At 50.5% G+C, this 21,679-nt stretch overlaps 1 protein-coding gene across 6 annotated transcripts in view; it reads right to left on the reverse strand.

Moving 5' to 3' along the window:
• Positions 1-20,906, reverse strand: part of PPFIBP1 (PPFIA binding protein 1) — a 114,910-nt gene extending 94,004 nt beyond the window's left edge. For all 6 annotated transcript variants that reach the window (XM_082310849.1, XM_082310848.1, XM_082310847.1 and 3 more), the window contains exon 1: positions 20,814-20,906. The gene's annotated coding sequence lies outside the window, so the exon portion shown is untranslated. The remainder of the gene's footprint in view (positions 1-20,813) is intronic.
• Between the last annotated feature and the right edge of the window lie 773 nt (positions 20,907-21,679).

The raw sequence follows: 21,679 nt of genomic DNA on the forward strand, positions 1-21,679 counted from the left end.
GACGGCTTACTGCAGGTCCTGCCAGGCTCATTAAACCACAGTAACCCTCACATACACGGCAGCAATGCAGCTGGTGATAACGCATTTCTCCACCCTGCTTGCATCACCGAGTCTTACTCATTAGGGCAGTTATTATAATATTTATACAGAATTCCTTTATGTAGCCTAATTTGCCAAGAAGTAATCACTCTCCTCTTCCCCTGGTAATACCAATGAGACAGAGCTGTAAAGTGATTTCATTTGCCATTTATTCCATGGCTCTCCTTTCCAAAAGTTTCTTTCAGAAGTTCTGTATGAAGCCAGACACGTTGGGCCATTAGAAAACGTCTCAGAGATATGCAATGTTTCATCAGGTTTTGTGTGGAAAAGATGAGTATTTTAGGAAGCTGTACATCTTTGAGTTTACTTGGCATTTCTTGCCAAAAGAAATTAATGAACTTCCTTCCTTAAAAAAAAAAAAAAAAAAAAAAAAAGCCGAGAAAGCACTGAAGAATTCAACTCTCCACTCGGAGCAGGGTAAATGGAGTTTATCCAGTGATAAAGGAGTCGCATCCGTGTAAAACAAGGACAGGAAAGGAAAGCCCGACAGGCACCCTCTTACGGACCCGCACCACACGCAGGAGGACAGCAATGCCGATGTCGGTCTGCCCTGACTCACTTTGCCCCCAGAGTCGCAGCAATGCTATCTGGTAATTACGCTGCAGTGTGGTCTGGCAAGCCACAGGCTTCTGGCTTCAGGTTCGGGGCTCTGCTGCCAACTCATGCAGGGGCTCCAGCACATCTCTTTACCATATTGTTTCAGGTTTCCCTCCGGGAAAGCAAGAAAAGACAGCCTAAACCCAGAGCTGTTACTCCATGCTAAGACTACCATCCTCTGCATGCAATCCAAACGTTAAAGGCCAATCTCACTATAGCCTTTTCAACATTTTGCTGGACAATAAATATTCCAGATGCCGAAGAGGTTACTGCTGAAATAATCGCTGTCCTGTACTACCACTCTCTACAAGTGAGTCGAAAACAGGGAATACAGATTTGTATCCAGCCTTCCCTGTAGTTCAAGAGTGTTCACGACAGATTATTTTGCTTCCAGCCAAGTCCCAGTCCTTGCTGAGCCCTCAAAATTTCTGTAAACGCTCACCAAGGAAGGGAAAACAAATCATTGGCTTGCAGCACCTCATTACACGCAAACCTCACTGCTTTAGCTGCTTAAAACCATCCACCCCAAGCAAAGGAATAGGCTGTAGTTACAAACTCTGAACTGCAAAAATAGTACTATTTAAGACAAAAGGGAGAAAATTTTTTTAAGAGTAGAACAATTCAGACAGTCGGTATTTGCAAAGACCTTCTTCTACTTACCTCTACGCTTCTATGTTTCCAAACAGCCTTTCCATACTGCAGTGAGTTCTGTCTAATTACTAGCTAGGTACAGAGAAACTTAATTGTACTGTATTAACAATTAAGGTTTTGACTTCCTATCCAAGGGCTCTACTACTTTTAATTAAAACTGCACATTGTAACGTTGTTAAGACCATGCAAATCCATACCGTGAAGTCAGCTCTAATCAGCACAGGTCATCTTTGAGCCTCCGTACAAGGATGCTGACACAGAGTCAAAAATAAGCTTTGTTAGTACAGAAAAAACAAACAAACAAACAAATATATGAGGGTCCAGGAAATGGTTTTGAAGGCTGAACTTCGCATAATCCATCCTCAGTGTCTTTTCAAAGCCACTACAAGTCTCCACAACTCCTTGTGTTATTAGAGCACTTTACAACATTTTCCATCAGATTTGCAGCAGATTGAGGATTGCAGCTAGGATTTCCCATATGGCAACTGCGCAAACCAAAGCCAAGGAGAGGCAAGACCCAACGGTGCTGCAATGTCAAGAAAGTGAGAGAGTGTTGAACAAGATCAACAGGACAGTCTGCTAACCCAGGCTAACACTGAGCATTTTCTCTGTCTCAACATAAAGGAGCTGGTTTTGATTCAACGGCACTTTTTACAGGGTTGTAGCACTGACTTAATGGAGCACCGCCTAAATATCCATTTCCTCAAGCCAAGGCTGAATTAGTCCCAGAAAGTCAAGTTCTGACGCTCATACTTGCACACCATGAAAGCAGAGGGAGAAGGTGCCAGGGTAGGGCTAAACCAATTTTGAGTGCTTTCTGAGTCCTTTCATGTTGGTCACAGATCCTTTATAGTCAGAGTTGTGAAGACGCAGTCTAGTCATGAACCCCGGGGGAGAACGATCCAGACATACGTGTACCCACCGATTCAGGAGCTGGAACCGTTTGCTCTCCCAAGCAGCTGCAATTAGCCCCGAGATGGTCCGAAGGGGCAGGGTGGGGTGGGAAAAGGGAGGAAGACCAAAGGAAGAGAGAGGGGCTGTGTGGCCACCTGAGAGCCATCCCCAAGGACGCTGCCTCTAACCTGGGCTGGAGGGAGAGGCTCTCCCTGCCTTGTGGCCCTCCTGCCGCTCTCCTGCTCCAGCCGCCTCAGCCAGGGAGGGAGAAGGGCTGCGTGGCAGGCAGGCACATCTCACAAGCAGCTCCCAGCTCTGCTGGGGCGAGATTGCTCTGGGCCGGACGGGGCAGCAGGGAGCTCCGCCACAACCCCTCGCCAGTCATCCCTCTGGCTTCGCTCAGTTTAAATTTGATGGGGCTGATCGTCTGGGTGAGCACCTACGTCAATGCAAACTTAAAGCCCCGTGCAGCATTATAGCTGCGATGGCTGAAAACTAATTTTGGCAAAGTGCGGGGCTTTCTGGAAAACAGAGCCAGGAAAATGACAAATAAAGGCCCATACGATTTGTCTCACTGGTCCTCCCAGTAGCCATTTCATTACATCACTATTTTCCTAACTAATAAAGGTCAAACTATAATTTTCATTATTTTAGATTTATAGTTTCTCTCAAATGAAAGGTATTCTTATGCCAGGAAGAAACAAAAAGGAGATTTATTTGCCCTACAGATACTGTAGCAAACTCAGTTCAGAAAGAAAAAAAAGAAACGTTTATTTCCCTAGTCTTTTTAAAAAGGGAGAAAACAGTGAACATGAAGCCAAGATTATTAGCAGACAGAAATAAAGAAAAAAAACGAAGAAAAAGAGCAATAAGAGCCTTTATTCCCAAGAGCTCCTTCTAAATAACTTAGGAGACTCCAAGCAATGCAGCTGTACTTCCTGTGACCTGCAGCGTTGTTTGGGAACAGGAGGAAGGTCACCGCCTTAGAACAGCTCAGTACACCCACACTGCACATGTAGAGCGCTCTACTCAGAAATGCATTACACCGGAGCAGAGAGATGGACTGAGGGATACTGCGAGAAGGTCCTTTCTCATGGCGCAGGAGCGGAGGACTGCTGGTCTGCGGAGCAGTCCTGCAAAGGGCACCCGCTCAAGCTCGTACACGGTCGCAGGCTTCTCTCAGGACTCCTTGGGAGCAGAGTCTGCAGCAGCGACGGGAGACAGAAAAGGTCGCTCACAACACACAGTTAAGAGAACGCCAACCAGGTAACACGCACGTGCTGTCCTCGCTCCCAGCTTCAGGCAGGTTGCGTACTTGTCAGAATGATTATTACTAAGTAGTAAATTCAGTTCGTGATGAAGCACACTGTATTAACAGGCTTCTTGCTATAAAAAGCATTTGGAAATGATACAAGCAGCTATACACACAACACTTTTTACAACGCATACACAGCCCGAGGAACATCACTTGATGTATTATTGATAGGCAGCCACTTCTGCGGCAAGACGGACTTTGAACAGCACTGCAGCAGGAGGGTAGGGTGCAGGGAAAGAAAATGACAGAACAAGAATGCTAAACTGCTGCAGGACTTAGATAAACAGAGTAATTAGCACAGAGTTTGTCTACGTTGAAAAATTAACTCAAGCATTGCCCCTAACTTGACCTCCCATCTGCATCTTTAATTGGAGCACGGCACTTTTAACTTGAGTTGGCAGGAAACAGAGGCAAAAGTTTTATTAAGCACATTTAAGCAACACCTAAACACCAGTGCAAGCGGGCAACACTCAGGGATCCCTAAGCCCTCCAAGTCTTCCCTGCTATTTTCCCCTTGCCACGCACACAGGTGCACAGGAACAACACCCTTGTACCCCGTGGACAAATTCAGAAAGCAACTGAACTTTTTTTATATGTATATTTTGTATATAAATATTTACATAGATTATAAATATATTTAAAGTTTAGTATATAAATATAGCAGAGCATTCAGCCTCCTTGACATCCTGCAAGCACGGATACCACTATCCAGAGCGGTATCCTTCCTTCAAAGGATGCCCAGGGTCACTTGAGCTCGACTCACTTGAGAGGGGTCAGCTCCGCTGGGATACACAGCTGGGACCACCTCTCCCCACAAGCTCTTCGCTTCGGCCACTCACCATGGGAGGGGTGGCAAGAGCACCATTTAGTATTTCAGGCACACAAGCCCTTCACTGCTAGCAGGAGCCAGTATCAAGCCCAATATGCATGGGCAAGACTGCTAGAGGCTTAACTCAGTTCTGAAGGACGTCGGTGGGCAGAAGGGAGGTGAAGTCGCCGGTCCCTGTGGAACAGGAGGGGAGGTAACAGTCACGCATGCCTAGAGCAAGGAGGCGTTGCACCCTGACTCGGGATCCCTTGTGTTGGAACACAGCCAGAGAGCCCAAATAATAGCCCTTCTGCTCACAAAATCACCGCTGAATCTTGACCATTCACAAGCTGTCTGGAATACAGTTTTAAACTCATTTAAAATACAATGGGGAAAAAAAATTCCCGCCTCCCATCACCCCAAGAAGATATTAAATTGATGCTTTCTCCATTCTTGCTTTGACTGTTTTTCATTACTCGATTCCCCATCAACAAAATGCTTTCTTCAAAATGGACAAATTTTAAAGTATTGGGGTTTTATGTATATTTTTATACTTCCTCCCTGCACATGATGCCATTGGAAACCTTTAAGTACTGCACGTGCACAGATAAGAAAATTATGCTTTTACGTGGATTAAGTGTCTGCGTTGTTTCTTTGAATCATCCAGCTTATGTCTTTTACAGGAAATTAAATTAAGACAAAGGATCTTTTAATAATTTTAAGAGCTCTCCGACAATTCAATTTGCAAAAAGACAGAGCAGCATTCTGCATTACAGTAGGCTGTTTATCAAACATTTTGACGGAAGGTCTCGTTCAAAGCCTTGTGCAGAAATTTAACGCCACCCTGTACTATTCCAGCGATGCATTCAATGAACAGAAAATGACAAGAACACAGCCAAGCAACCGCTCGCTCTGTTTGCAGGCTAAGTTGCTTCACAGTCTTAAAACCTGGAAGTCTCTGGGTACCAGCTAACGTAATCCGACTGAGCCACAGCCAGGATCAACTCCATGAAGGCAAGTTAATACTGATCTGCTTTGTTCTGTTTTCCTAACATGAAGCCAGCTTTGCACCGCCAGAGGCCCCAGCCTTTTGAAGGAGGAAGCCTGGCGGTTCCACTCCCAAAACCTGCACGGGGTCTTGGCAGAGACTCCTCAGCACAGGTCACCTCACAGGATGCACACGAGAGGGACGAGGGGAAAAGATGCAGAGAAAGACAGACAGCATCAAGGTACGGAGAGGACTCAGAGCAACAAAGAAGCCTGCTACGTGCATGCGAGCAGTTGCCCCTACCAAATACATAAAACATGGCCAGAGGCAGCAGCCCAAGCCACAGGAAAGGCCTCGCTTCGACATACCGACCTCTCCACATGCTGCTTGATCACCTGTGCTCCCTGAAAAGCGCTGCTCCCGCTCAGCTGCACGGTCTGCCCTCATACACTGCACGGGCTCTGCACGCTATGCAGTCAGGCAGCCCTGTCTTGGAGGAGGTCAGGATCCAAAAGCAGGAAGACAGACAAACGGCCTGATAGCAGGAAAGCGGCGAAAATGAGGGAGGCGATATATCCCAGCCTCAGAGGGAACAAGCAGTGGAGTTAGAAACGGAGCTTGGCCTGGCCCCGTCCGCCCAGCAGCAGCTCCAGCATGAGCACAACTAGCTTTTGTGCAAATGCCGAGACACGGAGCACATTCCAAACAAATATTCCTTAAGGGGGAAAAAGAAAAAGAAAGATGCATCGAGTGAGACTTTTGGGACAAGTACTTTTGCTCCTGGGTTCATGGGCTTTAGCCTATTTTTAGTAAGTTGTCTTTGCAGATGGCAAGATAACATCTCTCCCCCTCTGTATATACACAGTTGGACATGAATCTTTGCAGTGTGACAGACAGCATCTGCATTCAACTTCACAGATGTGAATTACAATAGGAAGTCTCAAGAGGAAGCCTCTTCTCTGGAAATCCAAACACAAGTAGTTAATATGGTCCCAATGCTGAGCATAGGGCCCATAGGAAGGAGGGACCTACAAGTGCAGAGTTAGAAAGTTCCTTCCGCACCACCAGCAGTATTTCCTCCATCCTTTATTCCTGAACAGCGTGCTTGAAAAAAAAAAAAATCAACATGAACAATTCAAACATTATAATACAGAGTTGCTCCTTTTCTCTAATACAGGTACTATTAGCACACAAGATCATCAGCATTTCACTGGGAAATTGCCTCTCCTCAGCCATCACGGCCCTGCAAAAAGGCTGCAAGGCTGTTTATATCCACTAGATCAACGCAATCTCCGTGCTGGCAGGAGAGGCAGCTGGACCATGTGGACGCTGCTTTCCCACGCAGGAACGCTCCTGTGTTCCTGTGCTGACCTGTGGTTTGAAATTCCTAGGTGGCATCCATCCCTTTCCACTCCCAGCCCTGCGAGTAGCAAGTGGCACTGCAAACCCTCCAGAGCATCATGGTGCTCTGATTGTTCAAGCCCAGCGTAAACCAGACTGTACAATTACACCGGTCCATCTCTTGCCTCCACTGCTCTTTGACACCAGCACACCCCCCAGACCATGCACATTTTTGTATGCTTTTTGTTCCTCACAAGGCCCAAAACCCTCACTGGGAGAAATCTGCCCACTCCAAAGACACGAGCCAGCACAGCCCCGTGCCCTCAGGGGCTGACTCCATCCAGGGAAAATCATCTCAGCTTCCAAGACTGTCCTCAATGCCATCACCACTGGGAAGTCCACCATACCCTCACCCCAGTGCTGGGAAAAAGGGACAAGGGCCAGAGTCAGCCCCAGAAACACGTTTTCCCACTGTCATGGGAAGTGCCAAGCTCCCTGTTGACAGTCTGGCTACCAACCAACCTCCAGCATTCCCCGACCTCCACAAGAGGCTCTGCAGCAAGAGCAGGGCTGTTGCCCACCCACTCGAAAGCTGCCCCGACCAGATTGTTTTCCCTTGCTTTCCACATCCCTGCCACACGCTCCGTCACTGCAGGGCACGAGGAGGAAGCAAGCATACCAGAATGGTGTGCAAAATCCTATCACGTACGTGAACTGGCTCGTTTGCCCACGTTAGCAGGGCACACAAACTGACCTCTCCCTCCTCTGTAGGAAGGAGCACGCGGGTCCACAACCACAGATTCACCCTCAGCAGGCATGTGTTTATCTACTTTACTTCATCTCCAGCACCCCTCTGCCTCCCTATACCCACAGTCCTCCCCCATAAATCTGCCTCATTTCTTGCAAACGCCTACGCAGTGAGCTTGGCGTACTGGCTTGTCTCAAAACTTCATCATACGGGCACAGCCAACTTTTTGAGGAGGATTCACTTCTCATTCTTCATAGTCTCAAAGTTATGCAACATGTTGAGTCCGTGCTGTAACCTCCTGTTTATCGCGGAACGCGTACAGTTTAATTTGGATTAATTTCGCGTATGGTTTCTATCAGACCCCGGCAAACCTCTGGCTGCCCTCACACTTCTGTATAAACATCAACCAGATCCAGGCATGAGGCTCTAGATATGGGAAGCAAAGTCTCTGCCTCAAAGCTTTACAGTGCAAGCTAGACAAGAAGGATTAAAGAAAGGACACCACATAAATCACAGCACTCTGAATTTCCCACGTGCCTGTGGGAGACTGCAGGCTGTGGTACAGGGGGCAGGGACGTGCGCCTAGAGGACGGACCCCAGGGCAGGTGGCAGCGCACGTAAGGAGCACGTCCTCCAAGGGGGCCCATGGAGGCCCTTGAGGGTCACACACATTTCAGCTGCCGAGGCCACCCTTCTTCCTCTTCACCGCTCTCAGAGTGGCCAACAGGACAGGGGACACTGAGTCCAGCCAGGCAGCGGCACGGCGATGTAGGCTTGCAAAACAGATAGCTGCAACACCAAGGATGGCGAGGGGCAGCCAGATAGCCGAGCACACCCAATCCAAAACTTCACAGCCTGGAAGGGTTGTCTTTCATTATATTTATGCCAAGTGACGGTATTTTGGACTGTGCTGTTGTTGCATCCTTGACCCTGTGATTTCTAACTCTTGGAGCCCGCAGGGTCACCTGTTCTGCCACAGCTGGCTCCAGAGGAGCTCGCACCACCCAGCAAGCCCACCTCTACCACCAGTAGCCCAGCCCACTCCGCCCCAGGCCCGCTGTGGGGCCTGTTTCCTTGCCTCTCACTTCCCGGCCCAAAGACTTCAGCAGCAGAGACCCCGCCGCCCCCTCCACGCAGGGAGGCAGTACCAGGATGTCCTCCTCCCTTCACCAGCCATCTCCCTAACATCTCACCCAGACAAAGAGGACAACAGCAAAGGCATCTTCATTGGGGCCATCACTGGGTCTCCATCTCTGTTAATCCCTCTCTTCCCAGAAAAAGATGGCAAGTCAGACAATGCAAAGTTGAGGTCTCACTAAAGGCAAAAGCAGGACTTTTGTTGCCTGTAGCAGGTACTTCATCCACTGTGCTGTGTTTTGTCCCTCTGCTTATGGCAAGTAACATCTTACCCACAAACGGCCCAATGTGTTAAGGCAAAAGGGACAGCAAGCCCAATGCGGCTCAGAGGAAAGGCGGTGGGGTCCCATTTCTTCCTTTTAACACAAAAACAGGGACAGCCCCCTGTCCTGGTTTCAGCTGGGATAGAGTTAATTTTCGTCTTGGTGGCCGGTGTGGGGCTGTGTTTTGGGTTTGGGATGGGGGCGGTGTCGATGATACACTGATGCTTTGGTTCCTGCTAAGTAGTGCTAAGCTGTCTCTAAATGGGTGCTGAGTGGCGCTCGCACTGGTCAGGGACTTTTCAGCTTCCCCTGCTCTGCCGGGTGCACAAGAAGCTGGGAGGGGGCACAGCCGGGGGGGGGGGCTGACCCAGACTGGCCACAGGGCTATTCCATACCATATGACGTCATGCTCAGTATATAAGCTGGGGGAAGAAGAAGGAAGGGGGGGACATGGGGCATGATGGTGTTTGTCTTCCCAAGTAACCATTACGCGTGATGGAGCCCTGCTTTCCTGGAGATGGCTGAACACCTGCCTGCCAATGGGAAGTAGTGAATGAATTCCTTGTTCTGTTTTGTTTGCGTGCACGGTTTTTGCTTTGCCTATTTGACTGTTCTGATTTATTTTACTTCAGTTGTTGGACTGTTCTTGTCTCGGCCCACGAGTTTTCTCCCTTTTGCCCTTCTGATTCTCTCCCCCGTCCCACCGGGGGGGAGTGAGCGAGCGGCTGCGTGGTGCTGAGTTGCTGGCTGGGGTTAAACCACGACACCCCCCCATTTTGCTCCTAACAACATGAACACAGCTGGATCTAAGGGAAATGTTGTTCCTTGCCATGTGCAACAGTAAAGCCAGGCCCTAATTGCCGCAGCCATAGAAAGATGATACAGCACATTTAGTAAGAAGAGGAATTAACCGCAATATCACAGCCAAATTCCAATTTAGCATGAGCAGTCCAGTTGGATACGCTGTCCTAAACAACCAGGCAGCCCCTCCTAAACTATTGCCACATGTATGTAATTTCCCTACCCCTTCAGTCCCTCCCCTCCAAAAGAGGCACTGCAATACATCGGTATATCAAAGCAAGTCCCTACAGAAACATCATCTTGTTTCAACTACTTCTGCATTTACAGATGCCCGACAGTAAGATTAGCCTTGCCTAAATGCAGCAGACCTAACTCTGCAGCCTGTTATTTTTATACCATGCCCCAAAGTGAACAGAGCGGCGTAAGGCACAGACGCAGACCAAGTACGACCTCGCATATGTTTTGACACCTGCATTTTCATACCAGCGCTGGGTTTCACTAGGAGCAAAGTGACTTTTCAGGACAGCGCAGGACAGCACGTCAAACAGTTTCTCTTCATGGAAACACAACAGGGAAAGACATTTGTTGCAAGAAACTCAAACACACACCAACCACAATCTTTGTTCATCAGATCTCCATGTATTTTTACTGATGAATGAATAAATTATCGTTTACATTGAAGGCAAGATTTCCAGTTGGAGGTTATTTACTTTCACCCCAGTCACAGCAGCTCTGGCAGGCTAACTCAAGACACAGATGATGTACAAACCAAGCAGCAAGTGCTCGCATGCTGGGAACTGTTCAAACAGGAATAATTCAATCTTTTTGTAGTCTCACCCTGGCTAATTTGCCACAAGCTGTCTCTTTTCAGATGCTACATGAAACACAAGAAAAAAAAACAAGTGGGATTAAGCTGGAACATTTAAAATCAGTTAATCTACTGAAGAGTTCAGGTCAGCTAGTTTTCTACATAAAACAAATTCTTTTTTTTCAGCTGCACAGGGTTAAAGGAACAAAAATTTATTGCAGTAAACAAACATTTCTCACTGGACAAGTGTGCAGCGATTACTTAACTAACGCAAACAATTTTCAGTCCGCATGCAAGGAATGTATAGGATAATTGTAGGGCACTCTCTTCCACCGGCATTTTACAAGTACTTTTTAGGTAGCTATGGAGACGTTGCAGCCTTTTTCATTTTGCTGTCATAACTAGACAGCTACTGATTTCTTTGTAAAATTCCTTGGAAGAGTGAGGAAGAAAGGGGGAGTTTTAAGTACCACAAGGTCTGAGAGCAAGAAGCTGAAGAAAAAGGAAACATATTTCAGATGGAGACAGCAGCATGGTGGCTCCTTGCAGGAGGCAGCTTTAGTACTTCTGAAAGTAAGGAGGTAAACATACACCACTATATAGCATGCAGGCAACAGAGGGATAGCCTCCCAACCAGGTCCAAAAGGAAAAATATTTCTAGCTACCACTGCCATCACCCTGCACAGGAGGCACCCTCCGACTGAGGGCCTGCCGCAGTTTAGCCCCGTCACAAAGCTCTCTGGAGACATGGTGGGACTCCATCCTTGCAATCATCATGCTGGGCTGCAAGATGTCCCCTCTCCCTCCAAGCAGCTTATGTGGAAGCCTCATCACTGGCAGGCCTTGCAGGTAATCAGTGCCTCCTCTCCACCTTCCCCAGGCACTACAGCCTTGCGATAGACGACTGGTCGGACAACCCTGCACTTCACCCTCCTTCCGACAGCAGCTCAAGAGCGTGCCATAAGCTGAGCAAACGCTGGTCCTCAGGGGCTGATTCCACCGTGATGCCCAAAACGATCCCGAGAGAAATGTCATTCACCATATTGACATCTCTATGATCAAATGCTTCTGCATACGTGGATTTAAGACCGCACACCATGACAAGCAAGTCTGAAACCCGAGATACCAACCTGGAAAACACTGCGTCGCACAGATAAGGACGTGCAAATAATTACATATTTAGGTCCCACTTAGAAACTCCCCCAGTAATGAGAACAACAGATCAGGCTCGTAACAGATTTTTCCCTTTGGATAAAACAGAAAGGAAAGCCTGTTTGACCAAAATATTTTTCTTAAATTCACCTTAGACCCAGTCACAACAATGGAGCCAGAACCTGCAGAATTATCTCTAACACCAAGCTGCAGGAAGTTTACCAGCACCACCCTGAAAACAAATCTCAATCTTCTCATCTCCACATTGCATTTAAAGCCTCACGGCTGTTCACCAAAAGGACGCTCTCAAGCAATACCACAAACAGAGGGAGAGCGAGCAAGACGCTGCTGCTGCAGAAGCATCTGCACCTACAACAGACCTGTTACTGCTCCCTTCAAGTAACGCCCATCTGTCTATGCAACCATATCGTCAATACTGCTTCATTAATTCGTGTGAAGGCTTGAAAGCAGAGAAGCATTAATCATCCTTTAAGCTGGCTAAGGAGTGTCATTACCGCCCTCGGGGCGTATGGGTGCCACCAGCCACTGTGGGTGGAAGCACTTGGTCTAGACAGCACGCAGACACTCTCACCGCTCTCAGAGACAGTCAGATCAGCCCACGTTCACAACGCCCTGGTCACAGCTTTGCCATGTACTTCTGTGGCTGGTGCTACTAGCCAGTGGCCAGCAAGGCCCTCCAGGCCCAGTGCCTGCCAGCGCAGGGCTGCACCGGGAGTGGGGCAAGTCAACCAGAGGGGAAACACCACGGGGCGGCCCGGGACTCACTCCATCCCACAGCTGGCTGCTCCCAGATGTTTCTGCCACCCCAACACCACCAGCAGCGTATCAGTTTTGCAGCAGTACCACAAATTCGGTCACACGCCCCACCAGGCACCAGAGGCACGCCACACAACTGCACTGTCCCCGTGCCGTGGGGCACGGCCTCGGCCGCTCCTGCCGCGTGGCTCCATGCCTCCCTCCGGGACACTGGGGCAGGAGGGGGGCACATCCACACCCCCAGCCCAGCAGCAGTCCTCCTGCTCGCTGGGAGAGCAGAGCCATGCTGCACACACTTCCCTGGGGTCCCCCACCAAAATGGGCTCCAGCCCTCCCAAGCAAGAGCGGTGGGAAGAGATGCAGGCTCCCCAGCGGTGTCCAAATTCCTGGTAGTGCTGCACGTCCTGAGGAAGCCCTGAAAATACATTTCTGTGCCAGCACCGTCAGAGGTCGTAGTGGTCCTGCCCAGCACCACCCAGGAGGTCCAACACCAGCTCCAGGAAGAGTGAGGAAACCTCCAAGAGGATACTTCTGGTTAGGACCTGTTAATTACATGTTTCACATCCAAGGGAAGGTGTAGACCAAGGTAAGCCACTATATGCTCTTTTTGGAAGAGGGGAAAAAAACCACCAAAACAAACAAACAAAAAAAACAACAAACAAACCAACCCCACAAAATATATAGGAAAAAATCCCAGCCTAAGACAAAACATCATTCTTTATTGAAATAAGAAAAACAGGTTCTTAGAGCTAAATTAAGCTTAGTCAAGAAACATAAATATGCATTTCTGAACCCTCCCCTGATGCTTCCTTTACAAATATAACAAATTAAAAGTGCTGTCACAAGTTAAACAAGCTTCAGTTAAGTGGAGAACAAAAAATGCTGATGGCTCTAAGATCCAACTGACAAGCCTTTTCAGGTCTGCTCTGAACCAAAACCAACTTCCCAGAGATTTAGTCTCCTTTTCTTAATTCTGTTTTGGAAGCAGGACAGAAGATACTACAACAAAGCTGGCACCCGCACCCACCAGGAGGCATCTAGCTATCATATGCCTTTCCTGAAGATTACTTGGTCAACACACCCACCTCTTCTTGAAGACCTTTTCTCCACTGTGCATTCAGCTGTGGGCAGGAATCTGGAACGCTCAGTGTGCCTTGGCTGCTCCAACATGTCCTTATACCCCTCCCTCTATGTAAGCCACTAACCAGCTGAAATTGTCTATAATAGGCACCCTGTTGCAGAAGAACAGCCGTTTGCACTCAGGTCCCCCCTCACAGCACAGAGAGGTCCCCAGCAGGTAGGCTACACAAAGCACTTGTCAGCTACGGTGTGGAGCACCTCGCATTTTCAGTGTACCAGCATTTTGGGGAAGATGAAATTTTTGTCTGGTTCTTAAAAAAGGAGCTTGATGTACCATCCTTCTCCTCCCATTTAACAAAAATCTATCAGAGATGCTTCCAGTGCAGGAGAGAGACCAAAAAGGCCCAAGCTGAGCAGCACAGGGAGCACAGCCATCAGACCACCACCTCCCACTGTAAAGTGTGTTTTCCAGCTTGGACATTTGGGCAGGGAAACCAATGCAGGTCACAGCACCAGGAACGCTGCCTGGTCCCACACAGCCACAGCCTCATCCACGTCCCAGCCTTTGCCTCCTCTCGCACCCTGCACACAGCAGCTCTAGCAGGCAGCGTGCTCCCCACCAGGCTTGCTCCCAGCGCTCCTCTGAGATGGACAAAGATGAACCCACGCTACATCTCAGCACAGGTTTATAAACCTAAACCAGGGTGGCAGAGGAGACACTTCAAATCCACAAGAAAAGCTTTCAAAATAAGGCAAAACAGCACAGTCACATGGCTGACACCTACGAATACCCATTCACGCTCAAGCTGAGGAGATCCCAATAGGCTGTATGCTCCTTCTCCTTGCCAACATCTTGTCTCCACAGGACTTCTTCCATATGAGTAGACTACCTGATCCAAGCCTAAGGGTAAACAGATTCTGGCAGTCTCCATATGGCAAGAGTGATTTTTACAAACCCACGCCGGCTGTGTCCTTGCTAAGCTGTACAGAACCCAAGACCAGAAGTGCTACAACTGCGTGGGATAATAACTATTTTCAGAAACACAGAAACAGCTCAGCGCTTTTTTTACAATGAAGACACTTTTCCTCACCTGCTTTTCAAGGCAGCCATTAATTACAAGCATTACACTCTGCAGAACCAGCAGAAGATCTTCAGGTAGCCAGCAGTAAACCACAGGCCACAAAAACTACCGTGAACAGCACACACAGCCTGCAAGCCATGGCTTGGTCACTCCTTTGAGCGCAAGTGTGATCATAAACCTTAACCGCACCTCACCGCTGCAGACAGAGAAGCCTGCTCTGACATTTTTGCCAAATTCTGCGTCGAGGGGCAAAGGCCAACAAAACAGCCTCCAAGTCACTCACCGAACCGCTCTTCTTTACAGCAAGGAAAGATGTTGTTATTATTAAGGACCTTCCTTCTGAATTCTGGAACTTGGTCTGAAATCCTTAGGACTCGCACTGGGCTAGACTGAGCCCCTCGGCTTGTGAACTCCCAACCGCAGAGCTGGGAGAGAACCAGATTCCCGTGACCATGCCCGCTGACAGAGCACATGGACAGCTGTGTGCACAGCTGCGACAGCATCAACCGCCCTTCCTCATCCCCAAAACCAGATCCTGGTGCTGGCTTGGCAAGAAAATGAAGTTGTTCTCCCAGATCCATCACGTTTGCAGCCACGAGAACTCTGTGATTTAAAATGTGCTGATTCATGCCAGCGGTTATCAGATTTTTCCCATCTGAGACATAATTAGGCAGCTGTCTTTGACAGCGCAAAGATTCTCCAGTTTAGAGTTCAGATGCTGCAACAGCCATCTCAGGTCTTAGCGTCAAGTTTTCCACTGAAATCTAGGAAAAAGCCTGTAAAGAAAGATGCAAGTACAAATCAACTTTTAGATCAGTGTACTTGATCTGGGAGCTTTTGTTCACAGGTGGCATTCAATGGGATTTTATTCATGCAAGAATTACCTGCAAGAGTTACAACACTGTGCCTACTGGAAGTGGTGATTACCATCAAGATGTATGCAAATGGCTGCTTAAAGTCACACTTTTTGTTATTTTTATCTTCCCTCAAACACCATGAGCCAGAGACTGCTTAAATGGCCTCTGGTCCTGGTTCTTTGACACAACCTGCACTGCTTAATGATGCAGAGCGGCAGAAGGGAAAGTGAGCATCCTTACCTTAACGCAGACTGCGACACCGGTTTCCAGCCCAGTGCTGGACAGGAGATCTAATTTCCCTTCCTAAGTATTCTTATGTGATATGGGGAAACCAGGCTTTTGCATCTCCCAGTGGTTTTAGCAAGATTCAGACTCGCACCATGCTTTCGAAGAGAAGAACGATTCTGGTCTTCACCAGGAGCCATTCCTCATGGTCCTGAGACGACATGCAGGAGTAGATCCAACATGCAAGGCACGAGGGTGAGATTTAACAGCATTCCCCCCAGACAGCACCTCTAATGAAGAGCGCTCTGACGAAGCATTAGCTCTGTCAGTCCAGAGGGGCCAAGCACTCAACAGCAAGAGGGAACACAACTCCCACCCAGGGGATATGTCGGGTTTGCAAGGCCGTAGCGCACGGCCTGAGCCCTTCCCAAGTTCTCCACCTGCCTCCCTCATTAACGACAAAAATTGCCCAGGCAGGGACAAGGAGAAGAAAGGCTACGACTGGCTTCAAGACCTGTATCTAAATATATTTCCACCGAGGAAAGAAATCAGCTCTTTACATAATTGGTTTATCTTGGCCTTTTGACAGAAACAGAAGCCCAGCCGTTGGAAAAAGGATAAAGCTTTAACCCACCACGCTTTTCTCGTGTACAGCAGAAGTCACAGAGGAACAAAGCGCTCTGGAAGCTAAAGGATATCAGGAGATCACGTATGCCCACAGCAAGGGCAATACACATCACGGGCAAGCAACTGCAAATTCAGTATGATGACTGAATTATTAACGGAAAATTCCAACCTTTAAGCACAAATAAAGTACTATCTTGGCAGCAAACACTACTAGAAAAATAACAGACGGCCACTATCCTCAGCCTGAGCTGAACCAACACAGAAGTCCATCTGTGAGAGAGAGGTGAAAAAAAAGAGGGGAAAAATGGATGCATCATTCCCTGCATCTCGAGGTGTGTTCACAGCTGAGCACTAGGGCACTCAGAACAAGGAGAGATCCAAAGCAAAGATCCCACCAGAAACCCACTGAGATAGACGTTACAACTTAGCGTGATCATCTGCTAAAGTTGCCTGAAGTTGGAGACACGCAACAACTGCAGATAATAACCCCACAGCAAGAGAAACACTGTCCTCCAAAAGAAGGACCAAGCTTAGATTCTGGATTGGATGCTGACTTTTCCAAACATTGGGCAAGAGATGTAGTCTCTCAGACTAATGCTTGTAAACCTGCCATCTTCAAAGAGCTATTTGAACGGTAAACTTCATTGATTTTTGAGGCTGTCGTTACATGGCCATCCTTTCTCCGTTCACCTGTTCAGCAGTCAACTTTTCAGCACCAGCAGTCACTTTCCTACCAAGACACAGGGAAGGCTGATGCCCTAGTCCTACTCAAACTAAAAAAAGTCAGCGCAAATGCAAAGACCGACGAAGGAAGAGACCCAGGCACAGTACCTCTGCTAAGGAGACACTGCAACGCGCCAGTTAGGTTCTGGACACACAAACATACTTAGAGTAGGACAAGACAGGGTGGGAATTTATACTAGGTGCTAAATAAATGCTAAATAAATGTCTGGGTATAAACACCAGCAGTGAACACGAGGCAAGGCAATGTAGTTTACCTCTCCTGGGCTGGATCCAAGAGCAAACTCGCTAGCGGGATGACTAATGGGATCTCACAATTACAAATGGGGGAGGGGGGCCACCATTCAGCCTAAGTACAGGAAGGTACTAAATGGTTTCATTTATGAAGGTATTAACTGGTTTTATGTATTCTTAACGCACAGCTGTATGCACAAGCTCCACACGAGAAAACCGAACACAACCAAACCCACATGAACCCTCTAATAAACCTGTTCCTTGCATTTATATATTCACAGATGTGGCTTGGCCAGATAGAAATAGGTCAGATCGTAATTGCACGGCTTTAAAGAAGCAACATAACTTGAGTTTTGTGTTGAAGCCTGAAAATAACAAAGGTAAGTATGAGAAGAAGCTGTCCCAGGTATACCAACCTAACTTGGTATCACCATTTACAAGCCGACGCAGGGGTTACCACCACCTTCTTAAGGAAGAATATGCAAATTCAGCAGTGGGACAGGGGCTTTTCTGACCACCTCTAACAACACAGGAATTTCCAGGATGCTCCATTACCTCCCTAAATCTTGCCTAATATTTGGGCTCTTACTTTCTCTGTTGAAAACTACTGCAAACCAGTGGACTCCCCACTCACCGGCACTTATTTTTTTGCGCTCCTCTTGCCCCACCCCAGGAGTCAGGGATACATTTTTGGACCACCTGTATGAGATTTGGGATCCAGCCACCCCTCCGTGTTCCCCCCACCTTCACAAAAAACACATAATGCAAAGCACAACAAAGGAAATTAGTCAGTTATTCAAATGAGTTTACAGCAACAGTATCTTGTCCTGAGTAAGCCAAAGGTATGTTTTGATGCAATCACACCACTATCAAGAAAGTGACTAAACCTTCTTTGGCTTTAAACCTCTTCAGGGGAAGGATTTTCACTTCATTGGAACTGCTCCTTGAAGCAGTGAAAGACAGAAACATCATGGAAACCCCCTTTGGATGGATTCAAGAGGCACAAGCCCTCCTGAAGGACGCTGTACCGTGCACCTCATAGCACACAGCGTTGCCTGTCCTCAGGCCATCCAGACCTGACCAGCGAGCAGGGGCCAGACTTTGCCCTCCTCATCACCAGCAAGCGATGGGACCAGACAGGCTGGCAGCACCACCTGGGAATGGCTGTATTTTCAGGAATGTTAACGTCACCCTCACGTTGACACGGGTCACAAGCAAAGTCTCTCCATACACCTCCACAGACATTCTCATCAGGACCCCACTCCTTCCTGAAAAACGTTTTACGCTGCGCAGGCAGTGTAGCCCAAAATGGAAACAGGACTTGCATCTAAATGGGAAAAAAAAAGAGATGACATTCAACACGGCTTTCTGCCCCATGTGACATCCCTGACTTAAGACACTCCACCCTGTTTCAGGGACAAGCAGAAACGTTACTCACCAATTTTTCCAGGGCACGGATCTGCTGCAGAGCACAGATCTGCTGCAGAAAACGTATGCACAGGACGCATCAATTTAAATATTCTTCAGCAGAACTCTTAAACCCAGAGCCGATCCAGCAAATGGATGAAAACCCAGGGCAAAACTCACCAAAGCTGAGAAAGCACTCGAATCTGGACCCATGTGTTTTGACTCGGCCTCTTGCTATTATCTCATTTAAGAGGGTTACAGTAGTTGCTGAACACCTAACAGCACCTCGTTCAAAGGCAGCGTGCCTCAAAGCAGGAGCAACGCTGCTGAAGAGGGAACCCGCTCCTAAGGGCCCCGCTCCACAGCCAGGCAAATACGTGGAGCTCCCGCTGCCTTCGGGGAAGAGGGAAACTTCAACGTCATACTCCAGCATGGGAACACCGACCTTAATTTATGAGCAACACGGCACACCATTGACAGTCATCCTCACCAGCAAGCCGAACAACTCCCTCTGCTTCTAGGAGCTGATCTATTTGATACAGCTTTTCAAGAAGCTGCGCTAAACCCTATTGTCAAAACTCCCCTGGGAGGGGGACTAAGCCAAACTAGGGAACACTTCGTCTCTTAATTTCTTACTGATGTGAAGGAGCTAAGAGGCCAAAATGCTTGCTGCATTTGGAACCGAGAGTTTAAGCAGATTTCAGTTTTCCTGGTTTCTGAGGTGCCTATCAAAACGACCTGCCATGCCACCTCACTGAGCGCACTGGTTTTACTGAAACCCATACTTGTGGTTTTTATTGTAATTGCAAGTCACTTTCGTCTTTCACAAAGTTAAATCCTCAAGCTACGGCTGCTACCTTTAATAGAAGCAATAAATCCGGAGCTGGCACACCGAAACATCTTCCTCTCAGATATTCGATCATGTAAGCATGGAGAATATTCTCACTCTGTGACCCATTTTTGCTGTTTACTTTTTGGAACGCAGAGACACTCATATTGCTCAATCGTGCTGCCATTGCCGTACACACCGGGGCTTACGCATTGTGCTGTTGGTAGTATCCACGCTCGGGCTGAAGTGAGGAGAGCCAGCAGAGTCTCCGAAGGCTCAGACACAGCCAAGCCCGAGTCCTAAACATTTCATCTGTGTTTCTGCACACGATCAGCAGCGCTGCACTTCCACAGGAGAGCACGCACACGCTGTTATACCACAGAGGAGTGCTTGACACTGTAGCTTACTTTCCCCCTCCCCTGAAATAACTACATGGGTATAAAGCACCTTTTTACTGCTACGGCTGCACCTCAGCCAAGGCCTGAGCTAGTACAGCTAATTCAGTTTTTTCAAAGTCACAGACCTAAAAGAAATAGAGCTAGAAGAAATAATTACAGGATGCAAGAACCCCAGGCCTTAAATCAAAACACGTTTGTTAGTTCAAGATAAAACTCACAACTGAGGTTTCACAGTACTTGTGGCCGCAGTGTCCTACTAAAGCCTGGAAAGATTAAACCGGAGCCTACCTCTCCTCAAAATTTCCCTAAAAGCTATGCCAGTTCCAGCACGTACGTGAGTTACAGAAGGCCAGACGCTAATTGCCGACCCTCTCTCTGAAGCCGCCCTCCTTCCCCCTTCCAGCCAGGGGGCCGCAAACGCAGCAGGGAGCACCCAGCGTAGCCTGGGGGCCGCGGGCCGGCCGGTTTTTGGCGGGGGGGGGGAAGCCCCCTCGCCCCGCACTGCTCGGGCCGCGACCGAGGCGGGGGCCGCAAGCCCGGGGCCGGCGGGCCCCGGCACCCCGCAGCCCCTCCCCGCCGCCGCCCCGAGAGCTGCCCGCCCCCGCGCGGGGCGCACCGCTCCGGGGGACGGGCGCCGGCGCCGGGCTCACGGCGGGCTCCCAGCCCAGGCGCGGGGCGCGCAGCGGCGCCCGGCCCGCCGCTCCCCGGGGGACAGCCGCTCCCCTCAGGCGGGGCAGGCGGCCCGGGCCCATGGCGGCGGGGAGGAGCCCGCCCCGCTGGGGCCCCTCGGCGCGGCGGGAGCCGTCGGGGCGCGCCGCCGCCCGCGCAAGGCAGCCGCGGGGAAGGGCACGGCGGGGGCTCGCCCCGCCGGGACGCGAAGTTGCCGCAGTGGGGCTCGGTTCGGTTTGCGGGCAACGGGGCCGGGCCCCGGGAGCTCCCCGGCGCGCCGCTTACCTGCGCCCAAACCCCGGCGGGCCCTCCCGGGGCGGCCGCGTCTCCGCCTCTGCCGCCTCCGGGCAGCCCCCGCCGCTGTCCGGCCCGCGCCGCTCCGCCGCCCGCCCCGTCCCGGCCGGCCCCGCCTGCGCCCCGCCCCGCCCCGCCCCGCCTCGCACAGCGGCGGCCGGGACCCAGCGGGGCCGCGCCGCGCCGGGCCGGGGCCGCGCCGGGCGCTCGCCTGGCTCCCCGCCCCGGGGCCGGGCCTCCCCGACGGGGCGGGCGGCACCGCCGGGCCGGCGCCCTGATTGGGCCGGGCGGCAGTCACTCGGCGCCGCCGGCGGGCGGAGGGCGGGGCGGGCGCGGCCCCGGGGCCCGGGACGGAGCCTCCCCGCCCCCCCACCCCCCCACCGGCGGTCCCCAGCCTCGGCCTTGCCCACGGCGGGGCGCCCGGCCCTCCCCGCCCGACGGGAGCCTCCGGCGGCGCCGCCCGCCTGCCCCGCGAAGGCAGGGCAGAGCCGGCCTCCTGCCGGCGGGGCCCCCCCGGGTTGGGGTCGGCGCGGCCGCGGGCCCCCGGGTTCCCCCGGCCCCGTGGCCCCGGCCCGCCCCGCTCCCTGCCCGCCTTCGCACCTCGGCCGCCAGCGCCGCCCTCGGAAGCGGCGCGCGTGAGCCCCCGCCGGCTCCTCGGGGAGGGCGGGAGCCCGGCCCCGGCCCCGGGCAGGGCCCGGTCCGGGTCCCGGCCCCGCAGCCGGAAGCGGGCACCGCGCCGGCCGCCAGCCCCCGCAGCGACGCCGGCGGCGGGGACCGGTGCGCTCCATCGGCTGCCTCGCCTGCCTCCCACCCCGAAAGCCAGCCACGCCGCCCCCTCAAAACGGTCGGCAAGGCCT

The sequence above is a fragment of the Platalea leucorodia genome (genome assembly GCF_965183815.1).
Source record: "Platalea leucorodia genome assembly, chromosome: 4".
Taxonomy (NCBI): domain Eukaryota; kingdom Metazoa; phylum Chordata; class Aves; order Pelecaniformes; family Threskiornithidae; genus Platalea; species Platalea leucorodia.